This window comes from Dromiciops gliroides, chromosome 4 (assembly GCF_019393635.1).
Source record: "Dromiciops gliroides isolate mDroGli1 chromosome 4, mDroGli1.pri, whole genome shotgun sequence".
Lineage (NCBI taxonomy): Eukaryota > Metazoa > Chordata > Mammalia > Microbiotheria > Microbiotheriidae > Dromiciops > Dromiciops gliroides.
This window is the reverse complement of record NC_057864.1, coordinates 171,672,385-171,686,571: the sequence shown is the minus strand read 5'-3', so window position 1 is coordinate 171,686,571 and position 14,187 is coordinate 171,672,385. Positions and strand designations below refer to the sequence as shown.

The window sequence follows — 14,187 nt, the reverse complement described above, 5'->3', positions numbered from 1 at the left end:
TATGTGTGTATATGTGTATATATGTATGTATGTATATATATTTGTATACGTGTACTTATGTGTATATAAATTATTCAATACATTCTTCTATTTATCTGTTCTTTTTCTGGAAGCAGATAGCAGCTTTCTTCATATGTCCTTTATAAGTTAATTTAGGTATTTATAATAGTCAAAATAACATTTATTCAAAGTCATTCTTTTTTTTTTCTTATTTTATTTTATTTTATTTTGCAGGGCAATGAGGGTTAAATGACATGCCCAGGGTCACACAGCTAGTAAGTGTTAAGCGTCTGAGGCTGGATTTGAATTCAGATCCTCCTGAATTCAGGGCTGGTGTTTTATCCACTGTGCCACCTAGCTGCTCCCAAAGTTATTCTTATTGCTATTACTGCATTCAGTGTTTTCTTGGTTCTCCTCATTTTGCTCTTTGTGATTTCGTGCAAGTCTTTCCATGTTTTTTTTTTCCTAAAATTATTGAGCTCAGAATAAAATAAAATAAAATAATTCTGCTCATCATTTCTTATAGAACAGTAGTATTCCATCACAATCATATACCACAACCTGTTCAGCCATTCCTCAATTAATGGACATCCCTGCAATTTCCAGTTCTTTTCCACCACAAAGAGAGCTGCTATATTTTTAACATATATTTTTAAACATATATTTTAAAACATATAGGTTCTGTTCTTTTCCCCCTAATTATCTTTGGAAATAGACCAAATACTGGTATTATGGGTACAATTCTAATGGTTATCCAGAGGGCAATGGAGAAGCCTTTAGTGTTTATAAACTGAGTACAATATATCACAAACATGAAATTATTTAAGTTATTGAAAATGAATAAAGTCAAGAGATGAACTCTGTTGTGTGAGGAAGATTTAAAAAAGACTATCACTGGATTGCAGAGTGTGTAGAGGAAAGAAAAGGTGGAAGGAGATTGGAAATGTAAGGACAGACTAGATTAGGAAGGACTTTAAAAGAGAAACAGGGAGTTTTATATTTAATCCTGAATATAATAGCATGCCACTAGAGTTTATTGAATGGTGGGAGGCAGGCAGATATGGTCAGACCTATACTTTAGGAAGGTCAATTTGGCAACTGAGTGGAGGGTGGACTCGAGTGGGGAGAGACTAAAGGGAAGGTGACCAAACATAATGAACCTCACTCTTATATGAACTAGGTAGAAGAAAAAAATGAAATATAGAAATACATTAAAATCAACAGGTAAATATGAAGATGAATGGGGAGAGAAGAGAGGGGTTTAAGAGGGAGAGACAAATTGGTAAGAGGATAATCACCCCCCCCAAAAAAAAAACAACTTTAATGATAGATTAAAATGAATGGATTAAAAGAAAGTGTAAAACCCAGAAATTTAGGTCTAAACTGGGTAAAGAGATAAGTGGGAATGGAATGTGATCAAACCGTACCAATCGCAGATAACTCATTCCAATCCTTTTCAGTAACCACTTTATTTTTTTCCATCACTAGGATGTGAAAAGGATGGCAACTGAAAAGTAGACCTCAGGATCTGAATTGAGAGAGATTTGGGGGTTTTCTACTATGGGAGCTATGATTTGGGGGATGGAAGTGAGTGCAGAGCCAGTATCCAGACAGAAGGAAGGAAAGAGAAGAAAAGATCTATACAAAGTTTGGGGAAAAGGGCTATTTCCACTCACAGCACCTAATGGGTCTGAATTGCTAAAGCAGGGGAAAAGGGAAGGTTAAAAAACGCTCTCATCAGTGACTATTTCTGACCAGCACACCAAGGAGAATAACTCAACATTGAATTTTTGAGTTTGTTTAGTTTGGATTGGTTTCTTTCTTATCTATTTTGTTCCATTGATCTATTGTTTTAAACCAAAGCCAAAGGATTCACCTAATTACTGCTTCGTAATGTGGTCTAGGGTCCGAAAGTGCTATTTCTCCTTAATTTCTTTCTTTCTTTCTTTCTTTCTTTCTTTCTTTCTTTCTTTCTTTCTTTCTTTCTTTCTTTCTTTCTTTCTTTCTTCCTTCCTTTCTTTCTTTCTTTCTTTTTTTTTTTTGCAGGGCTATGGGGGTTAAGTGACTTGCCCAGGGTCACACAGCTAGTAAGTGTCAAGTTTCTGAGGCCGGATTTGAACTCAGGTATTCCTGAATCCAGAGCCGGTGCTTTATCCACTGCACCACCTAGCTGCCCCCTCTCCTTCATTTCTACCTTTTTTATTTCATTATTTACATTGAGATTCTTCTAGATTTTTTGTTCTTCCAAATGATTATATTAATATTTCATCTGGCTCTATAAAAGAATTCCATTATATTTAAATGGCTATAACACTAAATCTGAGCATTATTTTTTCTCAGTATTTTCATTTTTATTATATTGACATACCCTCTATGAAGAATGGATAATTGGTCAGTTATTTAAGTCTTTTATTTTGGTAAAGAGTGTTTTGTAATTGTATTTTACGACTTGCATGCAAATTTATGCTTAGGTATATTTCTTATCTAATTTTTATAAGTTCTATTATTTATTTATTTATTTTTTTGGCATGGCAATGAGGGTGTGGTAAAAAGTTTTAACAGTCGGTTAGATAATGGAGAGACGCCAGTTTTTTTTTTAGGACCACCCTTTTGGGGAGGAGACCAACAGCATGAGCTACGCACACCAGTCCACCTGCGACGCACGCCAGATTGCCTGCTGAGCACTCGACTTCCGGGGTGCGAGCTTAAAAGGCAAGGAGAGAACGGAAGTGGGGCCTTTTTCCTGCTCCGCTGGTCTCCTGGCTGCGCTGCACAGACAGACGCGGACTGGAGTTTGACTCGGCCCGGCTCTCGGTTAACAGCACGCTCTTGACTCGGTCTCTCTCCCCAAAGGTGGCCCTGGGTTTTGGTGAGTTTTATACAGAATATAGACTAAGCCTAGACTTAAGATGATTTGTATTATATTTCTACTTTCCTATCCTTCTAATCAACATCACCTTGTGACTACCATAAAATAAAAGGTCTATCTAGAAAACCAGAAGCTTCTTCCATTTACTAGTCTGGGAGATAAATTAAGGGAAAGGTTAAATAGGGTAGATTTATGATCTATTATCCAATTTTAATCTCAAGGGTTAAGTGACTTGCCCAGGGTAACACAGCTAGTGTCATGTGTCTGAGACTGGATTTGAACTCAGGCCCTCCTGAATCCAGGGCCAGTGCTTTATCCACTGTACCACCTAGCTGCCCCTGAATAAGATCTATTTTTAAAAATTATTTCTTCCAGGTATTTATTATTGCTTTTTAGAAATGTTGATGATGTTTATTGCTTTATTTTTGTATAATTACTTTATCATTTCCTTGTTGATTCTCCAGAATTTTGTAAGTAAAACTATTAGTTCTTCAGCAAATAGGAATAATTTTATCTCCCATTCATCAATATTTATGTCTTTAACTTCTTTTTCTTTTCTTCTTGCTAGCATGAATATATCTAAAACTACACCAAAAACTAGTGGAGAAAGGGACATCCTCTTCTATTTATTGGGAATTAGATTTCCTCCAAAATATCACAAATAATGTTGTTTTCAATTTTAGTATATACTGTTATCACATTAAAATGGTATTTTTATGGCTATGCTAATTTGGGTTTAAGCATTTTATCCAAGGTGTTTTTTGTTTCTTGATATACTGATGCAGTTTCAGTTATTTTTTTAGCAAGATTAATTATGTCAATTATTTTTCTAATGTCAAACCATCCTTTCATACCTGACATAAATCCAAATTTGTCAAAATGAATAATTTCAGACAATTGTCAAGAATTTAATTTATTGCACCAATATTCATTAATGACATTGGTCTTTAAATCTCTTGCTCAGCTTTATCCTTCCTTGATTTAAATAATAGAATCCTATTTGTCTTGTAAAAGGGATTTGGCAACGTATTTCCTTCTCAATTTTTGAGGATAATTTGTGTCACAAAAGTGTTAATTGTTCTTTCATCTTTTGATATAATTCAATTGTTAATTTGTCTGAAGCAGAGCTGTTTTTCTGCTTTCCCCATCCTTCTCACTTTGGCAGTTCCTTATCACTTTTTTGATACCATTTTCTAAGACTGGATTACATAAACTCTCCACTTCATATTCTGTTAATTTGAGCAATTTATATTTTAAAGGTAATTATCTATTTCTTTTTAAAATCTCAGTTTAGTAACATATGATTGCATGCATTATGTTCTAGTAATTATTTCTATTTCTTCTCTTGTGAGTTCAACTTTTTTTTTATTTAGCTATTTGCTTTTCCTCCAAATTAAAAAAAATCAGGTCAGTTAAGGGAATATCAATATTCTTTTTTTTTTCTTTTTTCTTTATTTAATTAATTATGTCTCATTCACATGTAAAAACTTTTTAATTCATGTTTTGAAATTTTGAGTTCAAAATTCTTTACCTCCCTTCAGTCCCTCTCCCTACCCCCAAGAAGGCAGGCAAGATAATATCGATTATACATGTGGAATCATAAAAAACGTTTTTGTATTAGCCATGTTATAACAAAAAACACGCAAAACCAAGAAAAATAAAGTAAAAAAAAATTATGCATCAATCTACATTCAGAGCTTCTCAGTTCTCACTCTGGAGGTAGTATTTTGGGTCATGGGTCCTTCGAAATTGTCTTGAATTGCTTTCATCAGAGTAGCCAAGTTTGTCATAGTTGATCATAATTACAATATTATTATTATTCTATACAATGTTCTCCTGATTCTGTTAATTTCACTTTGCATCAGTAAATTTTTCCTGCCTTTTTCTGAAACCATCCTGCTTATCATTTTAAAATACAATTGTATTCTATCACAGTCATACACCAAAACTTGTTTTCATTCCCAAATTGATGGATATTCCCTCAATGTCTAATTCTTAGCCACCACAAAAAGAGCTGCTATAAATATTTTTGTACATATAGTTCTTTTCTTTTCTTATTGATATCTTTGGGATACAGACCTAGTAGAGGTGTTGCTGGATAAACTGTACAATTCTATAGCTATTTGATCATAGTTCCAAATTGTTCTCCTGAATGGTTTAACTACTTCACAATCCCACCAAAAGTGCGTTCATGTCCCAATTTTTCCACATTCCCTTGAGCCTTTTTTATTTTCCTTTTCTGTCATGGTCAACTCAGAATTTTAAAGAATTATTAAAGAACTACTTGTTAAATTATTATTATTAAGTAAAGAATTATAAATTAAATAATTCTTTAAATTTCTGAGGTATCACCTCACACCCATTAAATTGTGTTTTTCTAATCAATGGTTATTTAGAGCATTTTCTTTCATAGGACTATTGATAGCTTTTATGTCTTCTTCTGAAAACTGCCTGTTCATATCCATTGACCATTTGTCATTTGGGGAATGGCTTATATTTTGATAAATTTGGCTCAGCTTCCACTATATTTGAGAAAAGAGGCCTTTATCAGAGAAATTTGCTGTAAAATTTCCCAGTTTTCTATTTTCCTTATAATTTTGGCTATATTCGCTTTGTTTATATTTTTTTTAATTTCATGAAATCAAAATTTTCTATTTTGTTTTTCATGATCCTCTCTATCTCTGCTTTGGTCATAAACTTTTCCTCTATTCATGTATCTGACAGGTATATTTTTTAGTACTCCCTTAATTTACTTCTGATAAAACCCTTTATGTATAAATTATTTATCCATTTTGGCTTTATCTTGGCATATGATATAAGATGCTGGTCTATGCCTAGTTTCTGCCAAAGTGCTTTCCAGTTTTCCCAGAATCTTTGTCAAGTAATGAATTCTTGTTTCCAAAGCTTGGATCTTTGGGTTTAGCAAACACTAAATTATTTACTGCTGTGTATTGTATACCTAATCTATTCCATTGATCTACCATTCTATTTCTTAGCCAGCACAAGATTTTTTTAATGATTATAGCCTTATAAAATAGTTTGAAATCTGGTACTACTATACTGCCTTCCTTCACATTTTTCATTGATTCCCTTGATATTCTTGGCCTTTTGTTTTTCCAAATGGATTCTGATATTAATTTTTCTAACTCTACAAAATATTTTCGGTAGCTTGGCATAGCATTGAACAAGTAAATTGATGTAGGTAGAATTTTCATTTTTATATTGTCTGTGGTTATGTTAAATGGAATTTATCTTTCTATATCTTCCTGCTGGGTTTCTTGGTAGTATATACAAATGCTGATAATTTGTGTGGATTTATTTTACACCCTTCAACTTTGCTAAAATTGTTCATTATTTCAATCAGTTTTTTTTTTCTTTTCTTTCTTTCTTTCTTTCTTTCTTTCTTTCTTTCTTTCTTTCTTTCTTTTTTTTTGGTGAGGCAATTGGGGTTAAGTGACTTGCCCAGGGTCACACAACTAGTAAGTGTCAAGTTTCTGAGGCCAGATTTGAACTCAAGTCCTCCTAAATCCAGAGCTGTTTCTCTATCCACTGTGCCACCTAGCTGCCCTCAACCAGTATTTTTTTTTAAGTTGATTCTCTAGGGTTCTCTAAGTATACCATTATATCATCTGCAAAGAGTGATATATTTGTTTCCTCGTTGCCTACTTTTAATCCTCCAATTTCTTTTTTTTATCTTATTGCTATAGATAGCATTTCTAATATAATGAATAATAGTCATGATAATGCATATCTTTTTTCACACCTGATAGTATTGGGAAGACTTCAAGTTTATTCCCATTACAGGTAAGGCTTACTGTAGGTTTTAAATAGATAATACCTGTCATTTTAAGAAAGGCTCCATTTACTCCAATGCTTTCTGCTTCTTCTAATAAGAATGGGTGTTGTACTTTGTCAAAAGCTTTTCTTTCATTAATTGAGACAATTATATAATATTTTGTTGTCAATATAAGCAATTATGCTGATAGTTTTCCTAATGTTGAACAAGGCCTGCATTCCTGGCACAAATCCCACCTGGTCAAAGCGTATGATAGTTGTCATATATTGCTATGATATTCTTGCTAGTATTTTGTCTAAAATTTTTGTACCTATATTTATAAAGGAAATTGGTCTATATTTTTCTATTTTTCCTCTCATTGCTTTAGTTTTCAAAACCATATTTCAGCCATAATATGAATTTGGTAGGATTTCTTCTTTATCCATTTTTTTAAGTAGTTTATCTATAATATTGGGATTAGTTGTTCCTTAAATGTTTGGTAGAATTCATTCATAAATCCACCTGATCCTGGGAATTTTTTCTTATGGAGCTCATTGACAGCTTTTCAATTACTTTTTCTGTGATAGGAATGTTTAAATATTCTATTTCCTCTTCTGTTGACCTGGGAAGTTTATATTTTTGTAAATATTGATCTATTTCACTCAGATAATCTGTTTTACTGAAAAAATAATTGAGCAAAATAATTCCTAATAATTGCTTTAATTTCATCTTTATTGGTGATGTATTTTCCCTTTTTATTTTTGATACCGGTAATTTTATTTTCTTTTTTAAAAAATCAAATTACTCAGTGGTTTATCCATTTTACTGAATTTTTTTAAAAAACCAGCTCCTTTAAATTTTATTAATCTTTCTTTTGATTTTCAGGATTGCCATTTGGATGTTTAATTAGGGATTTATAATCTGTTCTTTTTCTAGGTTTTTTTTTTTAATTTGTTAGACCAATTCATAGATCTGCTTTTTCTCTCTTTTATTGATGTACACATTTAGAGATATAAATTTTCCCTTAAGTACTTTTTTGGCTATATCACCACAAATTTGGGGGTGTTTTCTCATTGCTGATATTTTATTGCTAGCTTCTCTGACTGCTATAAGCAAAATATCCTTTGAGAACTATGTTGAAATTCCTACTTTTCCTTGGCCCACTCATAAGAGCAACAGCCATGGATACACTAACCAACTAAACTGTGCCTTCCGCAAAAACTCATAAGCTGAAAACAAGCTCATATAGTGTGTGGTGAGTAGCCTGGTTCTAGGAGAGGTGATGGTCACAGAGATACATGGAAGTTATTGTGTTATGAATAGTGTGTTTCTCTTATTAGTTCTGTGCAGAAGAATGAAGGATGACTCTATGCCAAAGCTAAGAATTTCTGTCATCTGTAAAATGCTGACCTGGCAGGATCAGGAAGAAAGCAACTCCATTATGCCAAGATAATATGAGTAGGGCTCTGTGAAATATAGCAGATTATGAGAAAAGGTGGGGTTTTCTAGGAGGTGGAGACTCAGAGTTATTTTGGTTGGCAAAATCCATATTAACCATGTTGCCCTCTTTCTTAGAACTATAGAAAGTTTGGCACTCCTTCAACTCTCTCCCATGTCAGGGTGGGACAAGTAACCACCTAACCAGTAAGCATGGCACTTGATCAGTGTCTGAGCCCTCATTGAATAGTTTCAGTGTATTTGGTAGCATGGTCATTTGATAGTTAAGCACATATATCTTGGACATTGTTCTTGAACAATAGGCTACATCTAGAATTACATAGGAGAAAGATGAATTACCTTTGGATATACTGTTCAGTGTTTTTACATATCCCAGTTTTCTCCTCAAAAGAAGACCCATCTTTGAAAGAAAATAATTATGTTTGTGATGCATCTAGCTCTTAGTTATGAAATGCCATAGTCTTTACAGAATTAAAGTTTAGTTACCCAGAGAACAATTGCAGAGGTGAACAAATAGGCTGTAATCATAAAGAATTGTTTAAGAGAAATGATATAATGATGTTATCAGAGAAAAAGAAGGTGGGTCAGTCATCTGGCAAAAACCAGTGATAATTGTTGGACAGCATTTGTGTGCACTGCATTGGCTGGGGAAATAGATGTGGAAGAAAATTGCCAGAATTTTGGTTGTGGAGAATTTATTGGAGGGCATGGACAAGAGTTGCACAGGAGGAAAGTGTGTGGATAGGTTAACTTGTGCATCATCAGAAGTAGTCCTCACTTCAGTGAAATCAGAGATCCTTGGAAGCAGGGGTATGCTGGAGGCCGGTCAAATGAGCTCATAGGAGTTGATAAAGTATCAGAGTGAACTTTTGCACCTCAGAAATAGGCAAATGCTACAAATAAGGGTTTGATTGATTGTTTTGTTCATCATCTAGATTTAAGAGATGGAGAAAATAATAAATGGAGATTACACTTCAAAGCGTGTCATTTTTTCCCTCTAGTGAGCCAATTGTTAAACATTTAGCAGCACACTATTGCTTGGAAGTACTGAATGAGTATTCTGTCACCATAGTGGTCCTTGAACCCCCAGATCAGCAATACTATTATTTTTTTGTTATTTTAGTAGAGAGAAAGTTACTAAGGGAGTTTTGAATGAAAGGAAGTTCTTGGAATGAAAGAGCATAAGATATTTTACTTTTATTTTTTTTCTACAAGTCCTCTCACAACATCCAGTGAAAAACACCCAGTTAGACTATTTGACTAGCCTATGAAGAAGTTATTTCTGTGTTTTCTTTTAGCATTACAAAGGACTTAAGCCAAACCAAAGGATTTTCAATGTCATTCCCCTTCCATACTGCCCTCTCCATTTTTCCCTTCACCCAGTGCTGAGGACTAACTGCTTTGAAAGTCCTAAATATTAAGGGAATGCCTAGGTAGATTTGTATTCCCTTGCTTAGAATCTTCCTCTAGCATCACTCAATATCCCATCAAAATTAAATACCTAGCATTTAAACAGGAAAATGAATGATCTTCTGCACTTGTTTAGGAAATAGAATAAATAAAGGTAGCTTAAGCCAAATGGTAAAGTTACTCAGATATGCTTTCTTTGAAATTCAGTATCTTTTGCTACTGTAGGTAGGGATCAGGGCAGAGGGATGTTAAAAGAAGTCAGAATCTAAATTTTTGTTACATAGGAGCCTATAAAACTTTTGGAAAGCTTGCTCACCAAACATGATAGAGAAGCTAGATTATGCACCAGTCATAAAGCTAGGAATCTGATGATGAATGAAGTAAATTTAAGGAGTATCTTGATAATAGTGTTGGACTAGAAGAAGAGGGGGGAACAGAGGATGTTTATAACTTAGAATATCTATAAATGTTAACCATACTTTCTCTTAAGTATGAGATGAAGTATAATGTGAACTCTTTGAGAAGCTTGTTTTGGTTTTCTCTTTGTATCCCTATCACTTAGGCCATTGCATGACATATAGTAAGTGATTAATAAATGCTCACCAAATTGAACACTAGATGAGGTCTCTAACCAACATATAATAAATTGCTATGTTAATAGAAGAACTGAAATTGATATTCTTGCAATAAATGGAACCAAAAGACAAAAGGAATTTTCTGCTAAATGGATTGCCTTAGCCAGAAAACTTTTGATCTCCTTGCCAAGCTGAGAGAGATGGAAGCTAATGGTAAAACCAGTGTATAATACACACTCAACAAAAATGTTTGCCTGGCAATCCTGTATGATTGTGAATTTTGGAACACCATAATCTCTAAGGTATCTAAATTATGGGTGGCCCAAAGGGCGGTGGAGAGATACATGGCAAATATAAGCAGGCTGCAATATATTTTCAATGATGACCTATGTTCAAAAAATGCCATTATGGCTGTGATGGATAGATAGACTGTGATAGATAAATAGATAGATACAAAGACAGACTGATAGATGAATGGAATGTTTATTAAGTGTTATGTGCCAAGCACTGTGTTATTCTGGTTGGACAAATTCAGACGCACCATGTCACTCAGTTTTTCAGAACTACAAAGAACTTGGCACTTCACCTGCTCTCCCCCATATTAGGGTGGAGTAAGTAACTACCAGGGTCAGCATATTACTTGCCCAGTGCCTCATCTTTCTTACTGAATAGAACTAGGAGAGGAGCCAGCACTGCCATCTGGTAGATAAAGTACATATATCTTAGACAGTTTACATGGATAATGGATTGTATCCAGAATTGAATAGAAGGGACAGAATAGGGTGGATTGCCTTTGAAAAGTTATTCAGTGCTTTTATATAGCCTAAGTTTCTCCCTGAACTTCCCTATCAAAAAATACATTAAACTTTTTGGTATTGTGTTGAGAATACAACTGAAAGGAAAATTGTTCCTGCACTCAAGGAGCTTACAATTCTGATGGAAGATATCAACATACACAAGGGAACTAAAAGGGAGGAGACAGGTAATATCTGCATATGGGTAAGTTTGAGAAGTCAGATGTCAGAGGTGTTAAGAAAGGAGTAGGAACGATTGGCTTAAGTACTTTCTCAAATGGAGATTTTGAAGAGAAATTCACTAATCATAGCAGGGGACAGAAACATCTTCCAGAGTGAGAAAACTGCTGGGATGGAGGTGAAGAGGACTGAAGAGTCAGGAACAGAGCCAGGACAGAGTGAGAAAATTGAGAAAACACATGCTTGGAAAAGAGGTGAGCTTGTTTTTGTATTTGTATACATGAAATATTAGAAGACTTACGGGAATTAGGACAAAGACTACAGGAAATAGGTATGTGATTTATGAGAGAACATAACTAAAATTTGCATAGGATGGAAAGTAAATTGTTACAATCTGAAATGATAGAGAGATCCCATGTATATGACACTGGATTATTAAAATATTGAAGAGTTTTCGGTCTATTTTGTTGGATTTAGTAACAGTGAGACAAAAGCTTGACTGGGGCCTTCTAGTTCCACCATAGACCTTTCTCTAAGTCACAGAGTACCTAGGGACTGATGTGACAAGACTTAAGCCACAATTCTTTGTTTCAAACACACATCAGCCATGGCTACAGTTATAATGCAAACCAGTGAAGACATTTATTTAGAGTGAAGAGGTGAAATATGATACCCAAGGCTTTTGCTTTTATGAGTCCCATCTTCAAATCACATCAGAAGATGGGAAGGGGCTGGCCCCTTTGCCTAGGTGCCAAAGATGGGTTAGCATTTCACCCTTTGTTCCAACATATGCTTCCAATTGAAAATCAACATTCTTCAACCCTTTCCTTCTCTGTAGTTTTCTCTACATCCCTTCCTCCTATCAGTTGGGTCTGACAGCAGGAAGCAGTTAGGTTTGTGTCTCTCTTTAGCTAATCTAGAAGGTAAAGAGCTCTTCCACACTAGAGGTCCTCTCACAATTCTTCCTCTGCTTAACTCATAGAGCTCTGTATAGAGCTGAGAGCTAGAAAAGGATATATTTCTCTTACACCACCACTTCCTGCCCTCCCTCTCCCTCCTCCTTCATTATGAGTTTTGACAGTTACTCATGAGTTTTCTCAGAGGCCCTTGACCATTTCATGGGGAGCTGTGATATATATGGCCCCACCATGAATGATTGTCAGTGCCCACTTAAATTTCCTATTCTAGAATCTATTGCATGTGCTTGAATTTCAAACCCTTTGTGTTTGTTCCAACCTGTAACTTAAATACTGGAGAACATGAGAGCAGTGAGTTGGGCTAATGATGAAAAATTCATGGACAGTAACAAGGTGGCAACTTTAAAAAAAATCATTTAATATTGAAGTAAACCAATATCCCTTGTGACAGTGAAATATCTGTCATACCCTATGAAATGAGGACTAGAACTCAGGAGGCAATAAAGGGGAATACAAGTTGGAGAAAGGGAGTTTCAAGCCACACCTGAAGTCTGGGACCTGAAAAGAGATGACTGTGGGAAGTTCTTCTTACACGGCAGAGACTTACAGCAAGCACCCTATTCATTTTGAATGAGGAAAGCACCAGCCCCTTCTGACAGTGGCTTGAAGGATCAGGACTCTCCATGGCTTACAGTAAAAGTGTCTATGAGACAGGATATCCAATCAATGTGCAAGATGTTATGTTTAGAAAAAATAATGGGGCTGTTTTGGAAAAGTCGGCAGAAGTCTGATGCTTACAAGAAAGGAACTTGGAAAACCCAGCGGTATATAGTCACAGGCAACAGGTACACAGGGATGTGGTGGGGAGGACAGAAAATGCAAGAGGATTGTATTTTGCTTTATTTTAGTAGCTATTCTGACTCCCTGGGTCCTCTCTTAGATACTATCTTTGAAATGTATTAATGCTTTGGAATATTCTCCATCTCAGGTGCTTGGGGCCATGAAACCCTTGATAAGAGAACTGGAATCTTAGTAAAAGTTATTCAATGTATTCTTTTCCTGTCCCATGGGTTCCTTTTGTTCTTTTCAATTTCTTCGATTTTATGCAGCCTTCTCCTTGGCTACCAATGTAGAAGGTTATTGAACCTTCTGGACTCCTGCCTGAGACAAGGAAGAATCTTTTCAAAGTCAGCACCTCCTTTAACACAAATTGTTTCTACGATGTCATATATTGATACTATGCCTCATAAAAGGACTTTAAGAAATGTCTTCAAGACTCTGGTTGTGGGGGAATAAGGGAGTTTTCCTTTGGTGTTTCAACCTGACAAAACAAACTCTTAGGGGTGGGGAGGAGATTCAGAATATCCAGTATCATAGATTTAGAACTGTAAAGGACTCTAGAACTCATCTAGTTCAACTACCTCATCTGTAAGATAAGAAAACTGAGGTAATTTGAAGTGACCTCCCCAAATTTACATAAAGAATAAATGGTACCCCCCTCAAAAAAGGGAATAAATGGCAGAGCCAAGGTTCAGCCTCCAAACTCAGATCTCACTTTCCACCAAACCCCAGTTTGAGAATGGCTGGGGGAACCCATTCTGATCATTTGCAAACAGGAATTAAAAGAAACAGCCTGGTCTAAAAATGGTTCCTTAAACAGGACTGGCGTCCCCACTGTTGCCACTTACTTGGCCAAAGGGCAGGCAAGGCAAAAATTAATTATAGCATTATTTTCCTATTTTATCTATGACTCTTCATACTCTCTCCTATCATAACCACTTCCTCCTCCCTCTCACTCCTCCCCCCTCCAAAAGAAACCCCATATGAATTTGGTCCATAAAATCCCCTCTCCATAAAATGAGGTCTGGGTAGGGGGTATGTGACAAAGTATACTCCAAAATCAATATGTCGGAGGCTTTTATTTATTTTTATTTTTGGAAGATATTGAAACACATACACACAAAATTAGGCAGAGAGCTTTGCTCTCCCTAATGACCAAAAAGTTATGTTTTTGTTTAATTAGGCAGAATTTGTTTGTGCCAATACAGCCTCCTTTACTGCCCCAGAAGCCCCTGAGGCTCTCTTTTTCTATCCCTTCTTTTTCTTTCTGTTTCTGAGGAGAGACTGTGCTGGGCTTCAATGAAATGTTGGAAGAGTTAGTAGCATCCCCTAGCCAGCTGACACCAAGGATTTCCTGTGGACTGGCTCC

At 35.3% G+C, this 14,187-nt stretch overlaps 1 pseudogene; it reads right to left on the bottom strand.

The window, feature by feature from the left end:
• Nucleotides 1-14,187, bottom strand: part of LOC122754781 — a 133,400-nt pseudogene that overhangs the window by 31,064 nt on the left and 88,149 nt on the right.